This window comes from Plectropomus leopardus, chromosome 6 (assembly GCF_008729295.1).
Source record: "Plectropomus leopardus isolate mb chromosome 6, YSFRI_Pleo_2.0, whole genome shotgun sequence".
Taxonomy (NCBI): Eukaryota; Metazoa; Chordata; class Actinopteri; order Perciformes; family Serranidae; genus Plectropomus; species Plectropomus leopardus.
This window is the reverse complement of record NC_056468.1, coordinates 15,222,871-15,236,789: the sequence shown is the minus strand read 5'-3', so window position 1 is coordinate 15,236,789 and position 13,919 is coordinate 15,222,871. Positions and strand designations below refer to the sequence as shown.

Genomic DNA, 13,919 nt, shown 5'->3' with positions numbered 1-13,919 from the left:
ACCATCACCCCCAAGCAAAGTCACAAATACAGATACAGTAGGGAAGCAAGAGAGGGAGTTAAGGAGGGGTGAAGCAAGAGGTGAAGAGGCTGGAAGAGGTGGCATCACATGCGGAAGGCACAGGGGTGGGTGAGTAAGGTGGAATAAGCAAGACGCTGAGGGAGGGACGTCGGAAAGGGAGCAAGTGATGAAGAAGGGATGGAAGTTAAGGAGCGAGTATGGGGGGTGGGTGTGTATTGGACATTTTAGCCGATTGGTGGTGGGGGGGGGGGGGGGGGGGGGGGGGGGGTTAAAAGATGTCTTGACACGACCAAGATGTTTTTAATGTTCGAGGCCGAGAGAGCGAGAAAGTGAGAGGGGAAGAAGGAAACGGAGAGAGGCAGGCAGGCCATGCATGAAAGCCGATGTCAGAGGAGTCCAGAGGAATCGTCGGGTGTGAAGCCATCTAATAGGAAAGCAGAATATATATGAGACAGGGACACACACACACACACACACACACACACACACACACACACACACACAGACTATGAATTACTGAGCCACCCAATGTGGCCTGGTAACTGATCTAAACACGAACCACAAACTAATGAGTGACATGACAGGGGGAAGAAATGCAAGCTTATACTGGGACAACAAACAAGCCTTTGGAGCAAAATGCACACTCATGTTTAAAGATAAAAACGTGTACACAAACATGAATGTATTGAAAAAAAAGTGCAAATGTGTGCATGCTTTTTTTATTTATTTTTAAAACTCGGACAGCACATTCAGCCTCATATTCCCACCATGAAACAAGGCCTACCCTTTAGTGAGTTCCGCATTCAGCTCCAAGCCAGCTAAGACATCAAAGGCTGCTCCACACCAGGAGTCTCGCTCGCTCTCCTTCTCCCTTCCTCTCTCTCCCTTCCTTTTGCTCTTTCATAACCCCCATCGTATTTCACAGCACATAAAGCCTTAAAATGGCACATAAAACAGTTCATCTCTTTTCACTGTCAGCTTTCCAGGCTTAAAAAATTAAATATGTTTTACTGCAGGTACATAACTAAAACACACCCATGGACAAAAAAAATTGCCATAAAGAATTCAAACTCGGCTTTCCATAAGTATTGAAGGCTATATAGTTGGGTATAGATCAGCTGAATAGCCAATAAGAAGTATTTCAAGCTTAAAGTGCAGAAAAAAATCTGAGAAACTGTGGAATCGACTGTTTCTTTCCTTTGCCACCAACCCATTCGTTATGTGTTTAGTTTAAACACTGGAGATATGTGTAGGAAATAAACGGCCTAGTCGCCAGGTGATGCACTGACACTGAAACATTCTTTACAAACACACTAAATGAATGCTGTGACCCTGGTGCTGAGGGTTTGGAGTAGGCAAGGCAAAAAACACCAGAATACCAACACTGCATTCAATGAACTTGAAAAGCTGTGAAAGACAGAGAGCGGAGAGTGAAGGAGGCGGGCGTGGATGGAGATGCAGAGTTTGAAGGGAAAAAGCAAAAAGGAGAGAGAAGATGAGAGACACAGAAGCCGAGGAGGGAGAGAGGGTTTAAACTTCAACCTTGGAGTCACCGAGTTCACTGACATTTGCACCAGGATCCGCCTAGCTGTTCCTCACAGCTTTTCACAAACGACACTCTCCTTTCAATTCCTAAGACTTATTCTTCCTACATTCGCAGTAGAAGGAGACCTTTCACAGTCTTGAGGCCAGAGATAGAAAAAAAGCACAGAAAAGCAAACTGAATTCAATGCATTGAATTCAAGTGTTGCCTGCGTGACAATTTGCAACCCTGTATGTTCTCAAGATTCCCCTTGTATATTGTATGCATTCTTATGGGAGAATTAACAAGAGGGGGGATGAAAAAAAATGACATGTGACAAGCGATTCATTTGAGCTGTCAACATGTCATCTTCACGACATTCAAACCTCACGTCAGCCGCATGTATTCTTTCTCTGGTGAAGGTGACCTAGGTCGTAAACAGCTGACACACCCGGACACAGCAGGTGAAAGCATGGAAATACCACAGTGGGGACAGCGACTGAGAAGATGCAAGAATGAAAAGCAAGTTAGAGAAAGAGGACAAACAGGAAAAAGTGACAAAATGTGACATCGACTCAAAAAGAGAAAACTAATGAGGATACTTTTTGAAGTAAATTCAGAGAATACTGCATTTCCAGGTAAGAAAAAATAAGCCTTTTACAGATATTTTGACAATATAGATTATATTGAATAATAAAACGTTTCTATTCTCATTAAGTTCACCAGTTTTACACAAAATAAGTAAACAGCATTTCAGTTCATTTTTCAGTAATATAGGTAGGAACTATGGGAAAGAGGAAACAGTGGGGAAAATGAAGTTTTTTTGGACAGATATGTTAAAAAAATAAAACACAAAACAGTATGAAGAAGACAGACAGAAGTGAGGTCAGCCTCAAGTGGGACGGCAACGAATGAAGATGCAAGGCCAACATGAAGCTGAGGTTAAGAGACAGACCATATACACCAGGACACGAGATAAAAAGAAGAAAACGTGAAGGGGTAAGTTTACAGATAAGTGGCGTGAAAGAGTAGGAGGGCGACCAAAGAAGCTCAGAGGAGCGACAAAAGAGTGACACACATAAAAAAATATATAAAAAGGGAGTGGTTTGACATTTTTAAAAACAAGGGCAAGTGGCAAAGGAAGAATGACCGAGTGAAGGAGAGAATTTCACGAATTAAGGAGGAGGGCAAAAGACAACGAACGCCAGAGAGAGGGGCGAAAGGAGTGGACGGCAGTGCCCAATGGGTATTAAAGAGTGAATGAAAGAGTGAGAGAGGTCTGAAGTAGAGGCGAGGGAAGAGAGCGAGACCTTGCCTCTGAGGCAACGAGCCGAGAGGAACGAGAGAGGCAGACAAAGCTGCACACTGCTCTCACACGGCAGAACAAAGAGAGGAGGTGCATCATGGGAGTCTGAGCCTTGTGCCACCACTGACGCCATGCTGGATAAACACGCCATAACACATACGTACAAATCTAAACGGGTAAGACCTCTGTTTTGAGTTGGTTTAATTACCTATTAAATTCTCTAAGAACAGCAGGGCGAGTTTCCTACTTTTATTGCTGCACCGCCTCAACACAAAAATACAGGAATATGCAAAACTAATACACTCACATCAATTATTGTGCATGTCATGTACAAGCACACTATATTAGATGCATATAGAACTTGATTAGAGTTTGTTTGACTCCAAAAAAAAAACTTTGAATAATATTGATTTTAAAATAGCATAAAAGCATTCTGCTAAAATCTAGTGGAGAGCAAGGAAAGCCTGAGTAATTCAAGACAGCATCCTCACTGACCAAGTGAGTAGGTGGAGAGAGGGAAGACTGTCCGAGCAGCTACAAGGCAGACAGTGTTGGTAAAAGAGTGGAAACAGGCGAGAGGAGGGAAAAAAAATCTAAAGTGAAAGACAGCGTAGGGAGAGGAGAGCTTTCTCTGTGGCACACTGATACAAGCAGACCAGGGTTGAAGCAGAGGGTGAGGATAAACAGGAATGGAGAAGGGCCGTTCAGTTTTAGCCGCGATTCAGGTACGAGTGGAAATGCTCTGTGCGCTGTGTGTTTTATTGTAAATCTGATTAGGTGCATATATGCATGTGTTTACTCCTGTAAAACAAGCATATACTGCTCAGGCAGCTAGTTCAGGCTGGAGGAGTGAAGTCGCTGGGGTGGCAGGGTGAAACTACTTTCTCAGCTGAAGTGTCAAAATTCAAAGGAAAAGTATGCAAAATTATTAAGATATTGGCTCTAAAGTTTCTCCATCTACTCCCTCTGACTCTCTCCCTCTCTTGTGCTCTCTCTTTTTCCTCTCCTTCTTCTCTCCCTGTCGGTCTCTCCTCCTCCGGCAGGTCTGATATGCCGGAGCTGAAGCTGAACTCTGAGTAGCACTGTCTCCGGGAAAAAAACAAAGTGATCAATGTGAGAAGGCACGGGGCGCTCATGGACAGGCCAATCAATGGTGGAAAGAACCTTGCCCAGGGCCTTATGCAAATGGAAGCACGTCCCGTAACCTCGGGAGTGAACATGCGCACTAGATCAATGGGACGAGGGTAGAACCTTACAGCAAGATCAGCCTCAGCCAGTAAATATGTAATGATGAATCCCTCAAGATTTAACTGAACTCAAATGAACTTCAACTAGCTTGGCTTCTTATATCACAAAGTGGCAAGAAAGACCCTGTGTTAAAGAGGTGGGGTGTGTAGGGTAGGTGGGGCAGGACAAGAGAGATTAAAAAGAGCCTTTGCACAATGATGCACTGAGGACAGATGGATTTTTCACTTCCTTTTCACTAGGGAGGGAAAAAAATAGGAAGACAAAAAGGTGAGAGGAGACTTATGAATAGTCACCTTAATACTTGTTTGAGGAGTGATGATTTGCAATTACATCACCATGGCAACATGTGTGTGTTTTGAGCAACGAAAGAGAAGAGTGGGTAACCGTGACGACCTGGTGAAAGCATGCTCGACCGTTCAAAACCATGTATGGTCAGACCAAGGACTGGATATGACTAGCTATTCAAAATGAACGGCTGATATTTACTGAAGTCCTCATACTCTGAAGTCTGAAACTGGTATCAATCTAAATCTATCACAGACTAATAAGAAGTAGTGCATGGCTTAAAGGGATAGTTCTGATTTTCTTAAGCAGGGTTGTATGGTGTAGTTATCCATAGGCAGCTTATTACATTCACTAGATGTCAGTCAGCACATCCCTAGTTTGGAGGAGCAGGATGGAGTCTGACAGGAAATGGACACCTATCACAAATCACAGTTTGCCTCAGAGGGCTTTTTAAGCAGACGACATCCCTCTGTCCTTAGACCCTTACATCGACAAAAGAAAAATTTCCCAAGGAAAAACCTGTAACGGGCGGAAGAAATTGTAGAAATGGGGGTCAGCAACAAAACATGTTTCAGCACCTAAAAAAAGTGCCGCCAAAAAAAATTATTATCAGTTTGTGTGCGAGATAGTGAGACTATTTTTAATGTGTTACCTTTCCTTTAGACAACCCATTCCCACAGGAAATATATTAATGGCTTCATTTCCCCATCTATGCTCTCATCAAAGCCACCAGGCTCCACTGACAAAAACTGTACTTTTGGCTTGCTGAACACAGGAGCTGCTGGCGTGCTATTGCTTTGGTAAGTTAGTTAGTGTTATCGTGTGACTTGGATCAATCCGAAATAACCCTTTTACATGGCAAACTACACATAACACAAACAAACTAACTGGTCAAGGCAGCAGAAGACCAGCAGCTCCTGTCATCAGCGATGTTAAATAACTGTTTTTATCAAGAGTGATACAACGGCTTCAGTTTCCAGCTGGAAAAGCACAATCTGACATTAAGGTTAAGTGGTGAAAAAATACTCTGAATACAGGGTACACTTGAACTGATATTTTTAGGTGGGACTTCTTTTAGGTGGCAATACTAAATTTTTTGTTGCTGACCAGAACATTGCAAAGCATCCATGTCGAACTCCTACCTGCTTCTCCAAAATGGAGACATGCTGACTGACATCTACTGGATGTAAAATACTGTCTATGGTTAAGTACCCTATACAACCCCACTTAAATAAATATGTACCATCCCTCTAATTATGTACAAGGTAACCATAGCAATCTGGAGACTGATAAAAAAAACTGTTCTCAATGTAAACACAAAATAATAAACAGCAACTTAATGAGCTATTTAAATGTCAAAATGTCAGCAGTGTACTCAAACTATTGACTACCTTAGACAAAAAGAGAATACTATAAATACTGTAAAAACAGTCAAAGAAACATACAGACAAAAAGAGGAATTCTTCAACTGACGATGGAAACTGCAATGTATGGAAAGGATCCTGAAGCATATTGAGTGTTCCTAGATCAGAGCCTAAGGTGAGAGCAACTCCATGTCTGCCTCTGGGCTGTGAAGTACACTATACTATATATAGAGTTTGATCAAAACCAGACACATATATCCCCAAGATTTTTAAATAGTGTAAAAATGAAAGTGATGCCTTGAATTGCTCTAGGTTATTGGCTATGTCTCAGATGACCTTTCTAACCCTGGACCACAAAAAAGTTAGGGAAACAGGAAAAAAAGTGTTCTGAAACATATAGGTGCTTTATCTGGCTATACCTGCAGTACTCCTGAAATAAAGTTCAGGGAAACAGTTGTTAAAACACTGAATATGAGGTGAATCACTTCCCTCAGAACCTCTCTTGACAGTCTACTTTTCTCTGTGTTGTAAGAGCCCTGCAGGACCGTCTGTCTCAATCCACTGACTGAATATAGAAAGTCGAGTGATCAGAGTAACGTGAGGGTCCATGAAGTTGCGAGTTAGCTGGTCGTGGGTATAACAGTATTCTACCAAAAGTGTTAGAAAATACAGTGACCTGCTTGCATTATTTTACAACATGCATGTTTTTGTAGAAAGAGACTGAATGGTCCCTAAACAGGGGCACAGCACCAAATTCAGGTCTTACGCATCTGCAGTCTCTGTGGGGCCCCTGGCCTTTATGTCCTCATCCATGTTTCTTTCATGCACCTTTTGGATTTTTTTTAACACAGTCAGCTTTCCCTTTCATTTCTTTCTTTCTTTTTTTGGAACCCCAACTTCCCTTTTTTTGTGGGGGGGGGGGTTATCATAAGCAGTCACTCAATCAGAGTGAGACAAATCCTAGTGCAGGGGGAGACTAAACCATTTTGAGAATTTAAGAGGTGAGAGTGGCCTTCAAGAGCTTCCACATTTTTTATACAAATTTCAGTTTTTCAATGATTTATTCAATCAGTTTCAATGGAGATACACTAATGACTTATTTTTTTTAAGACCAAACTATTCTCAGTCCCACTTTTTCCCCTACTGTGACATCACTGTCCCTGATTTTACAGATACACTTCAAATTCTCTTGAAATCCATTTTGTTTGTGATAAGAAAACAACTCTAATAAGCTAGCCCGTTTGTTGTTATGAATGACACAGGAAGATGCTAGCAGCAAATAGGACATGTGACAAAGGAGGATAACTTGATGTATAGATTGGATCGACCCTGTATTTTAGCACAACACGGCAGATTTCTGCCAACTCTATCAATTTTGTGCTGCCTTTTACTGCTTCCTTTCGGTTAACTGAGACAGACTGAAATAACCAGGCCAAAAAAAGAGGAATGCAGTTCATGTATAATGGAAAGAGGAATTTATGACAAATTCACCAAAAACATCAACAGACAGTGTTCTTGCAACTGTGCAACAATAAAACAAGACAGAATTAATAATACAGGGAATCAAAAAAAGGCAGCAAATGAAAAAAAAGAAGCGTGAATCTCACAAAATCAATTTCCCTTGATATTGAAGGAACAGCACAAGAGAAACAAGAGGTGAGTAAACCTTGCTCCTTACCAACACCACAAATGTAATCTAGAAACCAAAGATGCTCCTGAAACATAGAGAGAAACACCAACAAAGGTGAGAATAATGGCGACGTATTGAAGGGAATACTTCACAAAGCCTATTGTGCGAGTATCCTTTTCAGACAGCAAACCCGCTGTAATTTGGTCTGCGTCATCTGCCTCTAGTCACAATGCAGCACTACAGCTTTGAAATGGATGGCAAATGAAGGCCATTTGTACATAATCACAGCAGATAGAAGAATTCAGAAGCCCTACAATGTGTTGTTGAGGTGGAAAGAAAGACCTTGGTCTATCTGTGGCAGCCAGCGCAGCTAAGGTTTGGCAAGGAAGGTCTTTTTTTTTCCAGAAACAAGCAAATCAATTCAAATCAAATCAGCTTGCTATCCGTGACATTTAAACAGTTCAATTTACATCCTTATGTTAAGAGGAGAGCCGCTCTCTAAGATGCCTATTCATTCACAAAGAAATTAGACATCTATATTTCAGCCGCTTAATAGAGCAAATATGCTGTAGCAGTACTGAGGAAGAAACCGTGTCTTTTCATGGTGTACAAAAGGCTAGGCATTGTCTGTCATTACGAGCAGAGCACAAAAACACAGAGAGGGATAATATACATAATATAGACAGGACTGGAAAACAGCACCATGCATGATATGCATGCATTACCGCATGCGTGCACACGCGGGTGCGAACCAACACACGTGCACACATACAAACGCACATACACACTTAGTCAGTGGCAATGGTGTATGTCCTGAGGGCTGCTGTCCTGCTGTGCAGGCTGGCAGGCACTTTTGTCATGGTGGTCCTTTTGTTTCACATCAAACAAAACGCCACAGCTTTGCATACGGCTCCACTAATTTCTGCTAGTGTGCCCCAGCCATTTATCATCGCCTCTCACCCTCTCCTCCTCTCCTCCCCTAACGTGGCTCTGATAGCTGCTCTCCACCAAGCTGTTCTGCTCAGGACGATACAGGCTTCTCCAGGCTAAGGCTGACACACACAGACATGCACATATGCATACGTGCACACACACACACATACACTTCACCCATACAATATGCGTGCACCCACTTGCAGACATAGACAGGCACACTTGCACACGCAGACAGACATACACACAGGAAACTGCACTACTACTGCACCGCTTGCAAGCCCGCCAGCTATGGAGAACCTTGAGATAAAAACAAACCTTCTCTTCATCCCCTCCAGAAGCAATAGACAGGCTAGCACTCAGAGTTTCGAAGGCGGCCGAGACGTGCATACAACATTAGACGAGGGGATTTTCAGAGCCTGTGCATGGACGTCTTCACAGCTGGGATGATTTTGTCAACAAATTAAAGTGATTTTTTTGCTTGTGTGGTGATGAACTCAGGTGAAGGTTGCACTGGTCCTTGAAGAGTATTTCAGATAGATAGAAATGTGGAACTTAGTTTGACACAGTTTAAAGGAATACTCCAACATTTTAGGGGAAATAAACTTTTTTTGCTGTCTGACTGGGATTTAGATACTGTAAATAGATCAATATCAATTTTTATGCCTGTGCATTCGGAGGAGAGCTTGGTCTGGGACGTGTTTAGTCTGGGAAAGCACAAACACTGGAGGCAGGGTGGAAAAGGCTAAGTTCCGACAAAAGACAAAACTTTTTTACATTTTGTGCTGTGTTTCCTGACATACTGGCAAAATCAGAAAGAATCAGCTGGACTTTTTAAGATTTAGGAGACTGCAAAACACCAGTGACATAGATTAAGGAAAGGGCATTTAAGGGCCTGCATGCAGTCACTTCTCCTTGCAATTGGTCATTAAATAGTACTAATCCATAAGCTAATTTGAAGCACCTTAAACCATAATGTCTGAGTTTCTATTTCTGCATGTTAAATACGGAGGAAGAAAAAAGTAAACAAATTACAATGATAAAGAATATAAGCATTTTTTTATATCAGGGGTTTCCTTTAAAACCACCACGGTTAGCATTACAAAATTAGAATCAGTCATTAAAAAAGTACAATTTTAAGAGAAGAAAATGCTGTATGCAGTTACAGAGTATGGGTGCAGCTATGAATGTGTCAAAAACACCAGATACAGAGAGTATAAGTAAGAATGAAGATCAGGTATGATGCCAGCAATTAAAATAATGTATTCTAATATTTACATATGTACATTTTTCTGATTTTCCAGAGGCATGCTGTAAAAAGGGTGAGGACTGGAAACAGAAGTGTTTGCACAGCGCCATGTGTTCAGTGGGCTGTTACCATGCCAGTCATGGAGCTGTACGGACTACAGCCAGACCCAGAGTCGTGCACAGAGGGCATAGTTGGCACTGCCGCTGCCCTGAGGGTCACTGCGACTGGGAGAGGGGGAACTAAGAGGACGAAGGAAACGAGGACACGGAACAGGACATAAAGCAGTGTGGATTTCAGAAAGGTGAATATTGTGGTAAAGTGGTTCAGTATGTAGGTGAAAAACCAGAAGACTCACTAAGCAAACAAAGTTAAAAAACAAAGTTAAAAAAAAAGAAACAGTTGCATAGCACAGAGTAATGGCACTGAGCTTGTTTGTACCCTGACTGTCCGCGGTAAATAAATTGTAAATCTTAAAGAGACAGGGAGAATATATGTGCAACTACTTTTCCTTACTTGTTATTCAACTTGTGAATACGATTACACACTATCAAAGCACAGTGTTATAGAAACACGCTTATTGTTCTTTTTGCATCCTCCATACCATACAACATAAAAACCTCTCATTTAGTCTGAGGATGCCATATCATGGCGGGGAAACTCAATCACTTTTTTAAACTCCGAGCTATGTAAAACTAACTTCTCCGACTCAGACTGATTCACCCGGCAGTGTTTCATCTCTCTCATCCTCCACACACCGGTATTGCAATGAAGTCCACAAGGAGTGAAGAAATCCTCCATATCTATCTGTCTCACCTCAAGCATCTCTTCCCACATCTGACACCTAGCCACAACACACATACATTTACACACACATAAATCCAAGGACGACAGAGGGAAAACTAGCTATATTCATTATAGATTGAAACAGATGGCACTATACAGAAAGTGTACAGAAAGGCAAGCATGTACTGTATATATGTGGCGTGTTCATAGAGGACACTTAAAATCTGTAATCATGTTCTTGAGGGGCTGTTGTGGTGGCTGGCTGGTTGTCTGCTTGGCACCCACACATTTGTGTACTGGGAGACAGATGCATTCTTACATAAGACCTTATATAATGCTGCCCTGTCCTATCCAATAAGAGTGCTCCTTTTTCGCTCTGTGAGCGGGAAGGTTAGTGAGGGTTAGACAACCCTTCCTCAACACAACCACCGCTACCACTTACACTTACACGTCCACCCCCCTGCACTCCTGGCATTGCAGAAAGATGAAAAGACAGAGCAGAGGGAGAGATAGAGGCAGGGCCCTCTTTCTGTCTTTTGGTCCCTTACTCTTTCTGGTTGGCTTCTGGGTGAGATTTTGTCCTTAGGTGAAGAAAGGATAATGCAGACCTGGAACCTAGAGGAGCATGGCCAGTGTGTGTGCGTAACAGAGAGAGAGAGACATATTCCACAACCAGGCTAAAAACCCCTTAGACTTTGAAGGGAATATAGAAATACTCGGTTCAAAACAAAGTTGCACGACTGGGGGAACATGACCCATCTTCCTTTAAAACTATACAGCTGAGAGATACAGAGAAGGAGGAGCAGGGAGGAGCAGGCTGGCCAAGCATGAAAGCAGATGTCAGAGGAGACTAGAGACTCTAAGGGAGCGCTACAGAGAACGAGAACTGCAAAACAGTGAACTGAAATGGATGGATTCTGTGATAGCTAAAGAATGATAGAGAGGGGAAAAGGGCGAGGAAGGTGGGGGCGAAGCAGAGAAAGAGCAAGCAGTCTTCCCCCTGCAGCGCAAGTCTCTCTCTCTCTCACACACACACTCTCATTCAAAGGCAGTTAGCTACTCTTTGATGTATCTATAATTAGCCAGTACACACTGTGAAGTGTTTTAAAAGAAATCAAATTGCAATGAAACACTTGAGCGCTCCAAACAGGGGCTAACATGCTCCGGAGCAAGGGGAGCGAGCAGGAGAAATTAATGGCGGGCCTTTTTGATGTGCTTGATCAGAAATGTATTTATTAACTGCAAAGGGGAGTAGTAATTAACCCACAGACAGCTTGTTTTCTCTGGGTCTTCTCATGTGTCAAATGGTTCATCCCGCAAGGCTCCACTCTCCACTCGCCTGCTCATGCGCATGCACCTCCCATCCCATCCCGCTGGACCACTTTCTCCTCAATTAAGTAGACGGTGTGCGCATATATGTATGTATGTATGTATGTGTGTACAGTATGTGTGTGCTTGTATGTGCACTGAGTATGTGCATGCTGATGTGAAGGAGAGTGCAATAGCAAGTAAGAAATGTGTAGTGGCTGCTTCAACTCCCATGTGTTTTGGTGAAACCCCTTTCAAACTTTAAAATTCTCAACGGAAAAAAGGAACCAATAGTCCAATATTTGTATCGAACATATGAATCTGACTCAACTGATACAATTCTGAGTCAGGTACAGAAAAAAAATATAAATACTAATCATACAAGCGACTCGTAAAAACCACTATGATCAACTTAGACAGGTCCACACATTGCTCTCTGTGGACAAAGTTGCTGATGCAGTTGGGCCATTGATTGTAGTTATTAAAACTATAAGTGTGTCTATGTGTGTCAGTTTGGAATAAGTAAAGGAGTTTCTACACTGATCGACAACAGAAGCTGGGATGGGCCTCCAGGGAAACTTGACAATGGCATATTCCAACACCCTGTCACTTAAAGCAAACACAAGGATCTTTCAAGTCTCTGTTTTGATGTTACCTTCCCCATACTGCATCTGCTATATGCTGGATGGACTTATATATGCACATACTGTATATGAGTGTTTTTTTTATGACGGTTTTCACATGACAAGGACATCACATAAAAGAACGCAGTTAGAACCTCGTTGAGGCCTTTACACAGAAAGAGAGGAAGCGAGAGAGAGAGAGTGAGTCTGACTGAAGGAAACATGGAGAGACAGAGAAAGACAAATAGAGAGAATAGCAAGTCTTCGTCACACAGCGAGAAAGCCCAGGAGATTGTGAGGCTGTCACGGACAAAACACTGCATGAATATTTAGCAGTCAAATTAAAATTACAAAATACTAAACAAAAAAAGAGTAGCTGAAAGAGAAAGAAAGAAAATAAAATATTCCTGAAAACACCAGTGGGACAAGTGCCCACCTTTAATCCCCTGCTAGCCGTATACTCATTGTGCCGCCTCCCTCCTCTTCTCCTTCCTAAGAAAAGAGGAGAGATATGTCCTGAATAATATGGGATGTGGTGAGTCTAGCAGTAAATCCTTCAGATCAAGAAACCAGCAGACTGGCAATGTAACCCAGCTCTCAGATCATAGAGTGGCTTGCAAACACAACTAGTACCGTATGTTAGCTAGCAGAGCTAAATGCAGTAAAGTATTTTAAATGCTAACGCAACTAACACAGCATGTTCATGATACGCCTGGCACTGAGCCAAGATTGCTGCTTTTTTCTCTTATCAAGCTGTAGAGAGCTACTAGCTGGAACTAACCTGAGATAATGCACAAAAATGTTTAACACACTGTAACGAACAGCTACAAGTTGTTTTGTTTTAAGTGATAGCATCTTTTGTGGGAAATGAGCAGCCTAAACTTGACATCCCTGTAAAGTGAATATTTACTACTTGCAAGCAAAGGTGTGGACTTGAATCACATGACTTAGACTCATGTCAGAAATTTGGTAACTTTGAACTGGACTTGACAAAACCCAAAAAAGACTTGGACTCAACTTGGACTTTAACAACAATGACTTGTAACTTCACTCAGACTGTTGACCTAATAAAAACTTGATTCCTTAACCCCAAGCCAAAAAGATGAAAAGTATCTCATTTAAAAAGTGTGCCAGGAATAAATTAATTTCTCTTCCTTTTTCGGACACTTGAGATGCTTATGACTTGCAAAACAATAACTTGGTCGCATCTCTGTAAATAATTAATTCACGCTCAACTTAAATTAAGTGTAGCATTAACTCAGGATAAAAACTTTGCATTAAATAAAATGCTGCTTCACAAGTAAACACATTAGATTTAGACTGGATGTTAAATCAAATAGCATGAAGAAAGCTGGCAGGGTACAAACATAAACTTCCCCACCAACACCCATGACTCTTAAATGCCACTTGGACCCAGTAAGGATAACTCAGAATTATGTATTGGCTATATGCACTTTGAAGCTTTATTATAAGGTAACTGTACTCATTAAAACACCGACAGAAGAGAAAGTGATGATCAATATGTGATGCCCACTAGGACATCACAGTAAACCAAAGACTAGAAAATAAAGCATTAACCTCAGAAGCCTTCAAAAAGCCGCAAAAGACACACTGTAGGCCCATTTAGCTGAAGGGTGCGGTTATAAA

General features: G+C 41.9%; 1 protein-coding gene across 3 annotated transcripts in view; it reads right to left on the bottom strand.

The window, feature by feature from the left end:
• fam172a (family with sequence similarity 172 member A) overlaps positions 1-13,919 on the bottom strand; it is a 188,648-nt gene that overhangs the window by 93,903 nt on the left and 80,826 nt on the right. The window lies entirely within an intron of this gene.